The following is a 17,931-nucleotide window of genomic DNA, read 5'->3' as shown; positions in this document are numbered from 1 at the left end:
CAAACCAAAGGGATGCTGGTTCAATTCCCAGTCAGGGCAAATGCCTTGGGTTGCAGGACAGGTCCCCAGTAGGGGGCGTGTAAATGCAACCACACATTAATGTTTCTGTCTCTCTTTCTCCCCGCCTTCTCCTCTGTCTAAAAATAAATAAATAAAATCTTTTTAAAAATAAAGAAAGAACAAACTGGCAGTAATCAGAGGAGAGGGGGGGGGTATGACAGGGTAAAAATGAGAAGAGTCATCAAAGAACATGTATAAAGGATCCATGGACACAGCCAAAAATGGGTAGGATTAAGGGGGGGCAGAGGAGAGTGGTGGGGGGGGGGAAATGGAGACAATTGTACTTGAACAACAATGAAAAAAGTCAGACTTCCAAATGTGTATGTCGTTTTCTATATGCTATCATAAAAATGTATTAAAATGTATAGAAGCTAAAATTAGAACAGAATGAAGAGGTAAGTTTTCTTTAGATAGCTCTAAGTGCATTGTTTTGCAGATGGATTTGTACAATCCATTCCAATGTCCATATCATTTTTCCAGACTCCATTTTGATACTTTCTTTAAAGAAAGGAGAATGGTAGACTAGAGTATTCGTTACATGCCAGCTTAAACCAGTAGCTGAAAAACCAAACAATTCACTGGAAAGTCTCAAACACCTCAACAGCAAAAAAAAAAAAAAAATTTAATCAGAAGAGCATGTGAATAGACATTTTCCCAAAGACAACAAACAAATGGCCAACAGGTACATGAGAAGATGCTCAACATCACTAATCATCAGGGAAATGCAAATTAAAAACACAACGAGATGTCACTTCACACCTGCTAGAATGGTTATTATAAAAAAGACTAGGAATAACAAGTCTTACACACTGTTGGTGGAAGTGTAAATTGCTACAACCACTAGGGAAAGTAGTATGGAGGTCTTCAAAAAATTAAAACTATAAGGTCTGTTCAGAAGGTATCCAGCCATGTAATATGAAAAATATAAACATTTATTGAAGAAGATACAAGAAACTGTACATAGGACACTGATGTCTCAGTCCCCTTCAAAGTAGGCACCTTGGGACCTCACACAGTTCTCCCAGTCACTATCAGCTGTCACATCATATTTTTCTGAATCTCATTGAAAATCTGAAATCTCTTCTCTTTCAATGGTGATTTTAGTTTTAGGAAAAGCCAAAAGTTGCAGGGTACAATTTGGGCTGTAGGGGAGCTGAGTCACCTGGGAGATTTAATGTTTCACCAAAAACCTCTGCATGAGACATGAGCTGGTGTGTTGTCCTGATAAAGCTGCCAGTCACTAGTTACCCATAGCTGTGGCCTTCTAAACCATCTGAATGGTTTCTCATGGAGGAATGTTCAAGCTTAATCAAAATTTGATGCAGATTTGTTGCTCTACTCAGTCATTTATTTTGAATGTGATGGCTACAAGTACACATGCTCACTCAACAATGTCTACCACTCCCACTGACTAGTACAGTGAAATCATCATTGTTCATGCATGCACAGTCAAGTCCACTCTCCTTGGCTACCAGGTTACATTGATGTTGCACAAACTGTTCTCATTATATTAACAATGATTAGACATTTTCCAATGGTTTGCTATTGAGACAGATCTTGTATAACTCTCATCAATTCCACTTCTTGGTATATATCTAAAGGGAATGAAAATACTATGTCAAAGAGATATATGCACCCTCAGATTCAAAGCATCATTATTTACAACAGCCAACACATGGAAACAATAAGTATCCATCAAAAGGTAGATAAATAAATAAAATGTGGTATATCCCTGGCCAGGTGGCTTGGTTAGTTGGAGCATGGTGGCATACACCAAAGGATTGTGGGTTCAATCCCCAGTCAGGACACATACCTAGGTTGTGGGTTCAATCCCCAGTCAGGGGCACATGCAAGAGGCAACCAATCAATGTTTCTCTTTCACATTGATGTTTCACTCTCCCTCCCTTACTCTCTCTCTAGAACTGGTAAACATATCCTCACATGAGGATTGAAGAAAAAAACTTTAAAAAAATGTGGTGGAGTGGGGCAAAACTAGGTTTATAGTTGTGAATATATGAATTTACTCTTGTATTGTTATTTATTAATTATTGTATTATTTTCCATATGGACCACTATAAAACTACATTTGCCCCACCCTATATATATTTTATAATGGGATATTATTTAGACACACAAAAGAAGAAAATCTTGTTATTTGCAGCAACATGATAGACCTTGAGGGCATTGTGTTAAGTAAAATAAGAGAAAGACAAACACCACATGATCTGTTATATGTGAAATTTAATAGTGACTTGGTTATAACAAGAAATAAACTAGAAAACCTAACATAAAAAAAATGAGTCCTTCTTCAGAGCTTGCACAACCCAATGCATTCTGAGTCCTGTAGTGGGTACCAACTTGGTGGTCCTTCTTGTACTTGCTATAAAAAAGTTTATGCTTAGATATCTACTCTCCTTGAAATCTCAAAATACTTCTCTTGTCTGCAATAGGTTGGCCTTTCATGCACTGACCTCTATTGAGATTAAGTTGTCTTCATAACAACAAGAGATCTTATCCACAAGGAAGAGTCCATACTTTATGGTCTCAATCAGCTAATTATGTCAGAATACTGTTCATAGCAGCACAATTTACAATAGCCAAGTGCTGGAAGCAACTTAAGTGCCCATCAGTAAATGAATGGATCAAAAAACTATGGTACATTTACAAGATGGAATACTACACAGCAGAAAGAAGGAAGAAGCTCCTAGCCTTTGCAACAACATGGTTGGAACTGGAGAGAATTATGCTAACTGAAGTAAGCCAGGTGGTAAGGAACAAATTCTATATGATCATACCTTTAAGTGGAGCCTAATCAACAAAAACAAGCAAGCAAAATGTAACCAGAGACATTGAAATTAAGAACAATCTGACAGTAACCAGAGAGGAGGTGGGATGGGATAATGGTGGGGAGGGGACATGGGTTTTCAGGAACAACTATAAAGGGCACATGGACAAAACCAAAATGGGGTGAAAGCAGGGGATGGAAGTGGGGATGGCTGGGGTGGGGGGGGGGGGGGGTTGGTAAATGCAGACAACTGTACTTGAACAACAATAAAATATTTTTTAGAAAAAGAATATATCACAATCTATCTTCATTTTTACAATACATAAATACACACAATACTGAAGAACAGAAATACTTTCTTGTAGTTTGCTAATTCAAAGCAAAGAACAGGAAAGATAAGTTTGACCATCATATTCAGAACAATTACAAGACAGAAAGACTTGAGATAATAATTTAGGTATGAAATGAACCTAGTCCATGAAGAAAAACTTGACTAAATTTGGAAATAGAACTAAGCACTTATTCAGATTGTGTCCAAAAAAAAAGAGAAAAGAAAAAAAAAAGCCCTGGCTGGTGTTGCTCAGTGGATTTAGCACCAAAGTGCGATGCAAAGGGTCACTGGTTTGATTCCCACTCAAAGCATATGCCTGGGTTATAGGCCAGGTCCCCAGTAGGGGGCGCATGAGAGGCAACCACATATTGAAGTTTTTCTCCCACTCTTTCTCCCTCCCTTCCTCTCTCTCTGAAGATAAATAAATAAAATCTTTTAAAAAATTGTGTCAAGTTAAACGTGCTAACTAGGCTTCTTGTTTAAAATCAAGTAAACTTGAGTCCTTGCACACTGGGCAAGAGAAATAGGTGTAAGCATGTGCAGTGGTGGATCTCTGACTTTTGTTTCCACATCTTCCCAAGTGCTCAGCTATGGTCTGAGATGTCGAACTTCAGAATGCTGCATTCATTATGTAAGGTGGATCTGTACCCTCTTCATCTTCTCTGCCTCTGTACAAGCACCCACAGGTCTTGAGGGCCTGAAATCATGAACAATGACTGCATTCAAGTTGATTCCATGGACAGAAGCAAATCCCACCAAAATTGCATTAGACAGAAATTATCTTAACTGTGTGATGTCATTTGACATAATATTTGTAATGCAGTAGCCTATCATTTGACCAAGAACAATTTAGGTTAAGTTGCCCCCTAAAGATGGTCAGAAAAAAACTAAACTATAGAGAATTCCAGCCAAGACGGGGGCATAAGTAGGTACACTTTGCCTCCTCATGCAACCAAAAGAAGGAAAACAACAAATTTAAAAACAAAAAAAAAATAACTAGAATGGCCAGAAAACCAAAGTGTATGGAAGTCCAACAACCAAGAAGTTAAAGAAGAAATATTCATTCAGAAAGGTAGGAGGGGCAGAGACAGGCAGTTGGGGCAGAGAGGACACACAGCAAGGCAAAGCTGGAGGACCCAGTGGGCAAGGTGGCAGCTGGTGGACCAGGTGGTCCCACATTTGCATGCGGATAATTGGGAAAAACAAATGGGGAGCGAGACAGACCATGCAACCCAGAATTCCAGTGTGGGGAAATAAAGTGTCAAAACCTATGACTGTAAAAACCTGTGAGAGTTACAGCAGCTGGAGAAACTCCCAGCCTCCCTGGAATGTTTGTTGGAGAGACCACAGGGTCCTAGAACATACACAAATTCACCCATCTGGAAATCAGTATCAGAAGGGCCCAATTTGCTTGTGGGTAGCAGGGGAAGTGACTGAAAGCTGGCAAGAGCCAAATAAGCAGTGTTGCTTCCCCTCAGACCCCTCCTCCACAGACATTGCCACAATGCAGCAATGTGGGCTGCCCTTCCCTGGCAAATACCTAAGGCTACACCCCTTACAATGTAATAGCTTCACTGAGACAAAAAAAAAATGACCTTAGTGAAAGAACAGATCAAAGCTGCAAAAATAGAACTAAGCAATGAAAAGATAGCCAACCTATCAGATGCAGAGTTCAAAACACTGGTAATCAGAATGCCTACAGAAATAGTTGAGTATGGTTACAAAATAGAGGAAGAAGTGAAGTCTATGCAAAGTGAAATGAAAAGAAATGTACAGGGAACCAACAAGGAGGGAAAGAAACTTGGGATTCAAACCAATGATTTGGAACAAAAGGAAGAAATAAACATCCAACCAGAATGGAATGAAGAAACAAGAATTCGAAAAAGTAAGGAGAGGCTTAGGAACCTCCAGGACAACTTGAAATGTTCCAATATCCAATCATAGGTATATCAGAAGGAGAAGAGGAAGAACAAAAAATTGAAAACTTATTTTAAAAAATAATGAAGGAGAACTTCCCAATCTGGTATAGGAAATAGACTTCCAGTAAGTCCAAGAAGCCTGGAGAGTCCCAAAGAAGTTGGACCCAAGAAAGCACACACCAAGGTACATCATCATTACATTACCCAAGATTAAAAATAAAGAGAGAAAGCAACAAGAGGAAAGGAGAAAGTTGCCTACAAAGGAGTTCCCATAAGACTATCAGCTGATTTCTCAAAGGAAACCTTGCAGGCAAGAAGGGGCTGGAAAGAAGTATTCAAAGGCATGAAAGGCAAGGACCTACATCCAAGATTACTCTATCCAGCAAAGCTATCATTTAGAATGGAAGGGTAGATAAAGTGCTTCTCAGATAAGATCAAGTTAAAGGAGTCCATCATCACCAAGCCCGTATTACATGAAAAGTTTAAGGGACTTACCTAAGAAAAAGAAAAAGATAAAAAATATGAACAGTAAAATGACAACAAACTCACAACTATCAGCAATTGAACCTAAAACAAAAACAAAAATGAAAACAAACTAAGCAAACAACTAGAACAGGTACAGAATCACAGAAATGGAGATCACATGGAGGGTTATCAGTGGGGAGGAGGGATAATGGGGGAAAAGGTACAGGGAATATGAAATATAAATGGTTGGTACAAAATAGACAGGGGGAGGTTAAGAATAGTATAGGACATAGAGAAACCAAAGAACTTACATGTATGACCCATGGACATAAACTAAGGGGGGAACGCAGGTGGGGAAGGGGGAGTGCAGGGTAGAGGGTAATAGAGGGGGGGAATGGAACAACTGTAATAGCATAATCAATAAAACAGATTTTTAAAAAATCTAAACTGTCAAGAAATATAAGAGAAAGTCCAAACAAAATGTTAGTAAATAGAAAATGAAGAAACAGACAATAGAATGTTTACTTTACATATTTCCCTTTTTCAGAACAAAAGCAGGCATAGGATTCTCTAATCATTTGTTACATATAATCTACCCAAATGGTGGACATACAATGTTTTTTAAATCCTGTCCCCCAAAAAATGACTCTCTGATACATTTGTATCACTCAGTAATTCAACTACAAATGAAGTAGTAGAATATAGCAAAAATATATATGTATTTTACAATGTATAATACATACTTTTTGCCCAAAATTTTTAGGGAAAAATAAGGATGTACATTATACATGGGTACAATGATTACGTACCATCAGTATAATAATGGGTATAATGATGCCATGGATAATGTGCACCCATATTTTTGTTTGAAACAACAATCTCGAACAATCTAAGGAAAAACATTTCTTAAAAAATAAAAAATTGCTGCACAATAAGTTTATATTCTGTTGAGTTTCTACAGAACTGTATCAGACAATTCAATAAATTTGTAAGATCAATTGCTTACCTGCACTATTTGCAGTTGGTGTTATATAACCAACACACATCGTTTACTATGTTAACTGATGAGACTTCCATGCAAAACAACCATAAATATTAAAAATAAAAGTACATTCATATGATAGTTCAATTTAGATAACTTCAGATTATAAACAATATGTATTAATACAAGCATAATTGGTAGGGACAAAATAGGCAAGGGGAGGTTAAGAATAGTATGAGAAATGGAGAAATTAAAGAACTTATATGTATGACGCATTGACATGAGCTAACGGGGGGAATGATGGTGGGAGGGGGCTACAGGGTGGAGGGAAATAAAGGGGAGAAAAAGTGGGACAACTGTAATGGCATAATTAATAAAATAGATTTAAAAAGAACACATATTAATACAATTTTGTCTGTGTTTTTAAAACTTCTGGATGTAGTTCACATTAGAATTTAATAGATGGCAAAAGTTTTCAGGTCTCACATTTTATCTGAGACCATGTTAGCAGCATTGTTTATCTGAAACAATGTGAATTGTTTAAGTGGTACCTTGAAAGCCCATCCCAACTTTCCATCCCTTGGAAAGCTTCTTTCCAACTTTCTGCCATAATCTCTTCAAACTCCCTCTAAAGAAGCTGCCGCTTTGAGTTCACAAAGGGTGTTAGTTTTTCACTCATGCAGATGTCAACTGCAGTTTGACCAGGCGCTCAGCTCCATATCTTTTCATATCTGACTCAGGCTGATGGAGGAGTCTCCATTTCAAAGATTTCCAGTCACGGTGGTGGAAGGAGGAAAGCTCTGGAGGGTCCTACATTGGCTATTAAATGTCCTGGCCTCAGAGTGATACATTTCACTTCTGTTCAGAAGTTACAACCTAGCCCTAGCCAACTACACAGGAATCAGAAGCAGCAATCCCATCCAGGCGGAAGAAATGAAAATATTTCATTCTTACTATGTTAACTGATGAGACTTGCATGCAAAACAACCATAAATATTAAAAATAAATAGGAGCATTTACTACTCCTAAAAAAATTATCAGCTTTTGTTTTTGCTATTATAAACAATGCTGCAAAGAATTGCCATGCACATCTATTATTTTGCAAGTATACTTGTAAAATAAATTCCCAGAAATGTGATTGCTAGACCAAAGGTTATACCCATTTCTAATTTTGATAGATATTTTCAGTTACTTTAAATAGCAATTTCTATACACACTTAAAATTGGACTTGCAAAACTTATAATCATGCATAACATTTTTTAAATACCTCAACTGAAAAAGTCTCAGTGCTTTTATGATCTGTGCACACAAAACCGCTGTACTGTGTGGCCATTTATGATACATGTTACAGGAGTACTGTACTTGACCCTGTGAGTTAGAGTTGTGCAGAGCAAGGGGCATTACCTTCAGCTAAAGTAATTCATCAAGGTTTCACAGAGGAAGTGAGTTTTAAGCTGGGCCTTAGTAGATAAATCATTCTCTCCCTTCTTTCCCCAGTTATTTCTTTCTTCAAATGCCTAAAGCTACACTAGCAAACACTTTGGAGCCAAGGTGCCTGGATTTAAATCTGAGCCCACCACTTACTAAATTCACCCTTGGCAAGGTACTTAAACTCTTGGTTACCACTATATTCTCTCATAAAATCCTCCAACAATTTCTTTAGCAATCTTAAATCTTTGCTTTCTGTCTTGTAATGGTAATCTGTGTTAGAAATGACAGCAGCCAATCACTCACTCTCTCAGCTACTTGAAGTCAAACCAATAGCTGACTTCATGGCCACTCCCCCTATTTGCTTAGGTTTGGAAGAGCAATTATTTCACAAGGATGGGCTGACAAGTGAATTAAATGGCCAGGAGTCATTTTAAGTGAAGGACTTCCAGTTCTGTAGAAACTATAAAACTGACTTTCCATTCACTGTCCCCCTGAATAAACTATTGAAATTGTAAGGTCCAGAACTTCAATCTCTGAAAGTCATTATTGGCTTTCAGGGATCAATTATTAGAGTTGTCAATAACTTCCCAGCTGATACATAAAAAAATGGCTAAAGCCTACAGTCTGATACATGTAATATATTTATTACTCAGGTAATTTATTTTCTTCAAGAGCAATAAATGTTCTTTGATTTAAATGACTGATAGTTGAATTTGACACTTCTTTCATTTTATTTATATACAAATTTTATATATGTACCTTTTAAATATATACATATATTATGTACATATTATTTTTTCCAGCTTTACTGAAGTATGACTGACAAAAATGTATATAGTCAGTTTGCACAATGTTTTGATAGACATTTTGAAATGATTACCACAATCAACCTAATTGACATATCCATCATCTCACATAATTACCCTTTCTTTTGTGATGAGAACATTTGAGATCTACTGTGTTATCAAATTTCAAGTAGGTCTCCAGAACCTATGCATCTTTTTAATTTAAAAATGTTATTTATTTATTTATTTATTTTTATTTTTAAATATATTTTATCGCTTATGCTATTACAGTTTTCCCAATTTTTTCTCCCCTTATCCCCCTCCACCCTGTACCCCACCCCCACCCTCTAACATTTCCCTTCCCTTAATTCATGTCCATGGATTGTATGTATAAGTTCTTTGGCTTCTTTGTTTCCTACACTATTCTTAACCCTCCCCCCGTTTGTTTTATGCCTACCAATTATGCTTCTTATTCCTTGAACCTCCCCCCACATTCTTCCCCTCCCTCTCCCCACTGAAAACCCTCCATGTGATTTTACCTTCTTTGGTTCTGTTCTTGATCTAGTTGTTTGTTTAGTTTTAGTTTTTGTTTTTTAGGTTCAATTGTTGATAATTATGAGTTTGTTGTCATTTTACTGCTTCTAGCTTTTGATCTTCAGAAGAAAATCTTAGATAACACTCTTTAACTTTTCATGTAATAAGGACTTAGTGATGATAAATTCCTTTAATTTTCCCTTGTCTAGAAAGCATTTTATCTGCTCTTCCATTCTAAATGACGGCTTTGCTGTATAGAGTAATGTTGGATGTAGGTCCTTGCCTTTCATGACTTGGAATACTTCTTTCCAGTGCCTTCTTACCTGCTAGGTTTCTTTTGAGAAATCAGTTGATAGTCTAATGGGCACTCCTTTGTAGGTAACTCTCTCCTTTCCTCTTGCTGCTTTATCTCTTTATCTTTAGTCTTGGGTAACTTAATGATGATGTGCCTTGGTGTGTTCCTCCTTGGGTCCAATTTCTTTGGGACTGTCTGGGCTTCCTGGGCTTCCTGGAAGTCTATTTCTTTCACCAGATTGGGGAAGTTTTCTTTCATTATTTGCTCAAATAAGTTTTCAATTTCTTGCTCTTCCATTTCTCTTTCTGGCACCCCTATGATTCAGATATTAGAATGCTTAAAGTTGTCTGAGAAGTTCCTAAGCCTCTCCTCATTTTTTTGAATTCTTGTTCCTTCATTCTGTTCTGGTTGGAAGTTTATTTCTTCCTTTTGTTCAAAATCATTGATTTCAGTCCTGGTTTCCTTCACTTCACTGTTGGTTCCCTGTATATTTTGCTTTATTTCACTTTGGTAGATTTCATCCTTCCTTCACTTTGTGACTGAGCTCAATCAATTCTGTGAGCATGCTGATTAACAGTGTTTTGAACTCTGCATCTGATAGATTGTCTATCTCCTCATCACTTAGCTCTGTTTCTGGAGTTTTGATCTGTTCTTTCATTTGGGCCATATTTCTTTGTCTTGGTGCACCTATCATGTTGTAAGGAGTTGGATCCTTAGGTATTCTCCAGGGTGGAGCAACCCTCTTTGCTGTGTTGTGGTGCTGTCTGCAGGGGAGGGGTCAGAGAGGGAACAATGTTTCTCACTTGCTCCACTCTAGCCCCACTTTCCAATGAACTCTCCTGTGAGACTGGTTGTTTCTCATGTCGTTGCAACCTGCACAGTATTTTACAGCTATTTTTGAGTCTTTGGTTTCCCATTCAGCCTGCCCTTCCTCACCAGCACGATCCACCACCTCTCCACCCTTCCTTTCTGTCCCTTCCTCTCTGCTTGGCTGCCTGTCTCCCATTTCTGCCCCTCCTACCAGTCTGGGTGAATGTTTAACTCCTTGACTGTCAGAATTCCATGCAGTTTGATTTTCTGGCACTTCTGGTTGTTTGTTTTTAAATTGGTTGTTATTCTTTTGGTTGTGCGAGGAAGCAAAGCATTTCTACCTATACCTCCATCTTGGCCAGACCCTATTTATTTATTTTTAGAGAGAGGGGGAGGGAGGGAGAAAGAGAGGGAGAGAAACATTGATGTGTAATTGATACAGTGTTCAGCCTGCAACCCAGACATGTTTCCTGACTGAGAATAGAACTGGTGACCTTTTGGTTCACAGGCCAGCACTTGATCTACTGAGCCACGCCAGCCAGGGCTATACATCTTATAACTGGAAGTTTATACCCTTTGACTAATAACTCTCCTTTTTCTCTACTGACAACAATCATCTTATTTTCTATTTCTTTGAGCTTGACTTTTTTTTTACATTTCACATATGAGATCATGCAGTATTTGTCTTTTTCTGTCTTCCTTAGTTCACATAGCATAATGTTCTCCAGGTTCATCTATGTTGTTGCAGATGGCAGGATTATGTTCTTTTAAAGGCTGAATAATATTCCATTTTATACATGCATACAATTTTTCATCCAATTACCCATCCATTCAGGTTGTTTCTATACCTTGGCTATTGTAAATAATGCAGCAGTGAACCTGGGAGGCAGATATCTCTTGAAGGTAGTGATTTAATTTCTTTGGATGCATAACCAGAAGTAGGATTGCTGGATCATATGATAGTTCTATTTTAAATTTGTTGAGGAACCTCCATTTTGTCTTCCATAGGGTCTGTAATTTATTCACATATATATATATAAATTGAATTCTTGTTTCTTCATTCTGTTCTGGTTGGATGTTTATTTCTTCCTTTTGTTCCAAGTCATTGATTTGAATATGTGTGTGTGTGTGTGTGTGTGTGTGTGTACACACACATATATATGTGCCTCATTAAAACTATGCTTTTCTTTTTGAGTGTTTTTAAAGTTCAATTAAGTGACTTAATTAAAATAGATATTTTAGTGTATTATATAGAAATATCTATTATAAAATTTCGTAGATATAAAGGACAAAGGATTATGCTTAAACCTTGAAGCCTAGACCTAAAATGCCCTTAAACCTAGATTGATACCTATAAATAATCACTTTAGTTTGGCATAATAAATTAACATCAAAACCCATCAATAACATCAATACTACAACCTTAGGTAATTTAAGATTTTTTTTAACCTCAGTAAACACTAGTATTCTTCTTCTAGATTTTCTTTTTGTTCATTTCCGTTTCTATCAGTCAAGAAACAGAAAGCACACCAGCAATTTAAAAAGGGAAATTTAATATATGGGATTGTATACTGATATGTATTAGTTATCTATTGCTATGCTACAAGTTATCCCAAAACTTAGCGGCCTAAAACAACAGGCATTTATTATTTTCTTAGTTGGTTCAGGCTTTTATAACAAAATACTGGAGACTGGGTAGCTTATAAACAACAGAAATTTGTTTCTCATAGTTCTGAAAGCTGGAAGTCCTAGATCAGGGTACCCTTGTATAATGTAAAGGACTAGGGGTCTCCCTGTAGCATCTTTTATATGAACACTAATCCCATTCATGAGATCTACCTTCATGACCTAAGTAGCTCCCAAAGGCCCCACCTTCTAATACCATCACCTTGGGCATTAGGATTTTAACATGTGAATTTTGGGTGGACACAAACATTCAGATTATAACAATTATCTCACAATTTCTGTGGGTCAAGAAGCTGGTAGTGGCTTAGCTAGGTGGTTCAGGCTCAGAGTCTTTCATGAAGCTGGGCTGTTTTAATGGTAGTCTCATTTAAGGGAAAACAAACCACATAGTGTACAGAAGAAGCAAATAGTCAATGACTAACTACCTAGTTCCTTAACAGCTGGGTCATCCACAGAACCAACCATCTTAGGCTATGGATCACCATATTAAACCTTCATGTCATAGACAACCCTGGAAAAAGTGAAGTTTAATCCAGTTCTCACCTCCATCACTTTGTCATCAAAGTGATCTGACTTTCAGGTGCTATGACCTCACCAATCCCTTCATCATCCTAATGAGCAAACTTCTATCCAAAAAATAAAACAAGAATTTTGTGAAAGAAGAGATGTCAGTTGAAATTAATAATATCTTTTCACCCCTGAAGTAACTACTATGAAGCAAGATAAACATTTATGAGCAATGTGGAGAACTCAGAATGTGGATGATCAATTCTGACAGCCAGACATCAAGACCCTATTGATTTGCTCTTTGGGTTGAAAAACATATTATTTAAAAAGAGTGCCAAAGTCACCAGTATAGTTTGTATTGCCTATGAAGACTGCTAGGAGCCTCATTGAATCTCTAAAGAAAAAGGAAAAGTTCTCATACTGGATTTTCAGGCAAAATGATTTAGTTTTTAAAGCTGGGGCCAATTTGCATAATATTAGAAGCTCCAGACTAAGTGGCAGGACTAAAGAGAGGGCTACATTGGTTAAATCACAAATTAAGCCCACTGAAAAGGGTGAATTACACTCGGTCAGTCATTACTATAGACAAAAATTTTTGAAAGAAAAAAAATGTCCATAGGGAAGAACTTGGCCAAAGAAGAAAAAGCCACTCCAGAAAGTGTCACTCAAGATTTTCACTCTTTTCTTTGGTGCCAATGTTACCGATGATTTAGAATAAAACTCCTTTCGCTAATCATATGAAAGTTCAGCCCTAACTATGCAAATGACCAGTAGGGCATTCAAAAATCATACAAACATAAGACAATTCTTCATTGCGTGAAACATCCATTGAATTGCAGAATGCCAGTGTACTGGCCACCCTCACACAAAATTCCAGTAATATCTCATTGTGACAACTGAAAAAGTCTCCATTAAATTTAAACTGTTCCCCAGAGGGCAGTACTGCCCCCATTGAGAACCACCATGCCAAAGTTTAGTAGGAAGGGCATCCATCACAGCCTTAGGGCCTTAGGACAGACTAATAGTGAAAATTACATCTTAACTGAGGAAATAAGAAATAGGGTTGAGGGCACAGTGTTGAAAAGGGTTGAAGATGAAAGAGAGCACAGAACATTAAGGACACTGCATGTATTTAAAAATTGTGGGACATCAAGTCGTGTTACTGTTTACTCTGCTGCTAAAAACATGAAAAAAATAATAAAGTCTAAAAATCAAATTTGAATAATACATAAAAAAGAGGTTTCTAACTGCCTTCCAAAAGTTCACAGACACTGTTAAGCAGGCATTGATAAACAATTTACAACTTAAAAATTTTACCAGAGGTCGTCAACAGGAAACTGACCTTTTCAGAGACATCCAATCAAGATGGAGGCACACGTAGACATGCTTCACCTTCTTGTAAAATCACAAAAAGAATTACAACTAAATCTCAAAACGAATAACACCCAGAATTTTCAGAAAATTGAACTGTATGGAAGTCTCACAACCAAGGATTTAAAGAAGCCACATTCATCCAGATGGGTAGGAGGGGCAGAGAGGTGAAGAGATGAAGTGTGGCACAGAGGTGGTGGCAGTGGCAGACCCATCATGGGTGGTCCCACATTCACATATGGTGGATAAAAATTGGGAGGGATACCTTGAGAGTGAGTGATCCCAGGCCCAGGCCAGAGCACACAGTCCAGGGTTCCAGTGCCTGGAAGATAAATCTGCATTACCTCTGGCTGTAAAAATCAGTAGGGATTGGGGTGGCAGAAGGAACTGCCAGATATTCAGGAAACTCCACTTGAAGGGCCCGCATGGTCTTAAAACATACACAAACCCATTCACTCTAGGATTCAACACCAGGGCAACAACTGGAAGGGTGCCAGTGGCATATGGGGAGTGAGTGAAGTGACTAGAAATTGGGCAAGTGCCAGGCAAGCCTCCAGAAGCCAGGCAGAAGCACAGTCACCTCTCTGAACCCGCCCCCCACACAGAGCCACAAAGCAGTGAAGTGGGTTGCCCTGCCCTGGAGATTACCTAAGGCTCCACCCCACACAATTTGCAGGCGCCTTTTACAGGTAGTCCAAGCAACTCTACCTAATACACAGAAACAAAAACAAGGAGTCTACCAAATTGAGGAGACAAAGAAATATGGCCCAAATGAAAGAGCAGAACAAAACCCCAAACAAAGAACTAAACAAAACGGAGATAGCCAACCTATCAGATGCAGAGTTCAAAACACTGGTGATCAGGATGCTCAAAGAACTCATTGACTGTGGCAACAACATAAAGGAAGAAATGAAGGTTGTATTAAGTGAAATAAAGAAAGTCTACAAGGAGCCAACAGTGAAGGGAAGGAAGCCAGGATTCACATCAATGATTTGGAACATAAGGGAGAAATAACCCTTCAACCAGAACTGAAAGAAGAAAATAAACATTCAAAAAAGTGAGGATAGTATAAGAAGCCTGTAGGATATCTACAAATGTGCTAACATCTGAATCACAGGGGTGCCAGAAGGAGAAGAGGAAGAGCAAAAAATTGAAAACTTATTGCAGAAAATAATAAAAGAAAAAATTCCCTAACTTGGCAAAGGAAGTAGACATACAAATCCAGGAAGCACAGAGAGTCCCAAACAAGTTGGACCCAAAGAGGATCACACTGAGACACATCATAACTAAAATGCCAAAGGTTAAAGATAAAGAGAGAATCTTAAAAGCCGCAAGAGAAAATCGGAGAGTTACCTACTGAAGAATACCCATAAGACTATCAGCTGATTTCTCAAAAGAAACTTTGCAGTCAAGGAGGGACTGGCAAAAAGTATTCAGAATCATGAAAAGCAAGGCCCCACAAGCTAGATTACTCTATCTATCAAAGCAATCATTTAGAATGGAAGGACAGATAAAGTGCTTTCCAGGCAAGGGAAAGCTAAAGAAGTTCATTATCACCAAGCCATTATTACAGGAAATGTTAAAGGGATTGATTCAAGAAAAAGAAGTTCAGCTCTGCTGCTGCCTGTCTCCACCTCAGTTGCTTTGCTGTCTCCGTGTCTCAGTGTCCTCCAGTCTCCTGCTCACCCAGCTGTGCCATGGAGGGATACCATAAGCCTGACCAGCTGAAGCTGCAGACCCTGAAGGACACAGCCAATCACCTGAACATCAGTTCTATCCAGGCTACCATGGCAGCCAGCTCTGGCCACCCCACATTATGCTGCAGCACTGCAGAGATCATGGCTGTCCTCTTTTTCCACACCATGTACTACAAGTCCCAGGACCCCTGGAATCCTCACAACAACTGCTTTGTGCTCTCTAAGGATCACCCAGCTCCCATCCTGTAAGCCATCTGGGCTGAAGCTGGCTTCCTACCTGAAGCAGAGCTGCTAAACCTGAGGAAGATCAGCTCCAACTTGGATGGGCAATCTGTCCCGAAACAAGCTTTCACTGATATGGCCACTGAATCCTTGGGCCAGAGCCTTGGTGCCACTTGCAGGAGTGCCTACACAGGCAAGTATTTTGACAAAGCCAGCTACCATGTCTATTGCCTGCTGGGAGATGGGGAGCTGTGGGAGGGCTCCATGTGGAAGGCCATGGAATTTACTGGCATCTACAAGCTGGACAACCTCAGTGCCATTCTGAATATCAACCACCTGGGCCAGAGTGAGCCCACTCTGCTGCAGCACCAGTTGGACGTCTATCAGAAGTGCTGTGAGGCCTTCGGCTGGCACACCATCATTGTGGACGGACACAGCATGGAGGAGCTCCTCGAGGCCTTTGGCCAGGCCAAGCACCAACCAATAGCCATCACTGCCAAGACCTTCAAGGGCAGAGGGATCATGGGGATAGAAGATAAGGAGCCTTGGCATGGGAAGCCCCTCCCCAAAACATGGCTGATCAGATCATCCAGGAAATCCACAGCCAGATCCAGAGCAAAAAGAAGATCCTGGTGACTCCCTCACAGGAGGAGGACACCCCCTCAGTGGACATCACCAACATCCACATGCCCACTCTACCCAGCTACAAGGTTGGGGCCAAGATAGCTACCTGCAAGGCCTAAGGGCCAGGCCAACAACCGCATCATCTCTCTGGACAGGGACACCACGAATTCTACTTTCTCAGACCTCTTCAGGAAGGAGCACCCAGATTGCTTCATTGAATGTTACATTGCCAAGCAGAACCTGGTGAGCATTGCCGTGGGCTCTGCCACTTGAGACAGGACCTTACTCTACTGCAGCACTTTCACAGCCTTCTTCATGCAGGCCTTCAACCAGGTTCGCATGGCAGCCATCTCTGAGAGCAGCATCAATCTCTGCAGCTCGCACTGCAGTGTGTCCACTGGGGAAGAGGGGCCCTCTCAGATGGCCCTGGAAGATCTGGCCATGTTTCAATCAGTTCCCATGTCAACAGTCCTTTACCCAAGTGGTTGACTATCTACAGAAAAGATGATGGAATTAGCAGCCAGTACAAAGGGCATCTGTTTCATCCCAACCAGTTGCCCAGAAAATGCCATCATCTATAACAACAATGAGGATTTCCAGATCGGACAAGCCAAAGTGGTCCTAAAGAGCAAGGATGACCAGGTGACTGTGATTGGAGCTGGGGTGCCCCTGCAGGAGGCCTTGGCTGCTGAAGAAAGAAAAGATCAATATTCGTGTGTTATACCCTTTCACCATCAAGCCCCTGGACCAGAAACTCATCCTTGATGGTGCCCATGCTACCAGGGGCAGGATCCTCACAGTGGAGGACCACTACTATGAAGGTGGCATAGGTGAGGCTGTGTCCTCAGCAGTAGTGGGTGAATCCGGCATCACTGTCGTTTGCCTGGCTATTGGCCAGGTAATGAGAAGTGGGAAGCTGGCTGAACTGCTGAAGATGTTTGGCATTGAGAAGGATGCCATTGCACAAGTTGTGAGGAGCCTTGTCACCAAGGCCTAGGGAGGGTGGCTCTACACATTCCTGGGAGATTCTGGCAGAGGTGCTCAAAAATATACTGAGAGCAGTGTTAAATATATGTTTGGAGAAAAAAAAGAAAAAGAAGTTCAAAACTATTAACATTAAAAAGGCAACAAATTCACAACTATCAACAACTGAATCTAAAAAACAAACTAAGCAAGCAACCAGAACAGGAACAGAACCATAGGTATGTAAACCATTTGGAGGGTTATCAACTGGGAGGTGGAAGGGGAAGAATGGGGGAAAAGGTACAGGAATTAAAAGCATAATTGGTAAGCAAAATATAGACAAGGGGATGTTAAAAATAGTATAGGAAATGGAGAAGCCAAAGAACTTATATGCATGACCCATGGACATGACCTAAGGGAGTGATTGCTGCAGGGCAAGGGGTAACAGATGGCGGTGGATTGG

General features: G+C 39.5%; 1 pseudogene; it reads left to right on the top strand.

Moving 5' to 3' along the window:
• The first annotated feature begins 15,659 nt into the window (after window positions 1-15,659).
• On the top strand, window positions 15,660-17,502 carry LOC123822063 (annotated as a pseudogene).
• The last annotated feature ends 429 nt before the right edge of the window (window positions 17,503-17,931 follow it).

This window comes from Phyllostomus hastatus, unplaced genomic scaffold (genome assembly GCF_019186645.2).
Source record: "Phyllostomus hastatus isolate PE091 unplaced genomic scaffold, TTU_PhHast_1.1 phas_contig_40, whole genome shotgun sequence".
Taxonomy (NCBI): domain Eukaryota; kingdom Metazoa; phylum Chordata; class Mammalia; order Chiroptera; family Phyllostomidae; genus Phyllostomus; species Phyllostomus hastatus.
This window is presented reverse-complemented; position numbering and strand designations above follow the sequence as displayed.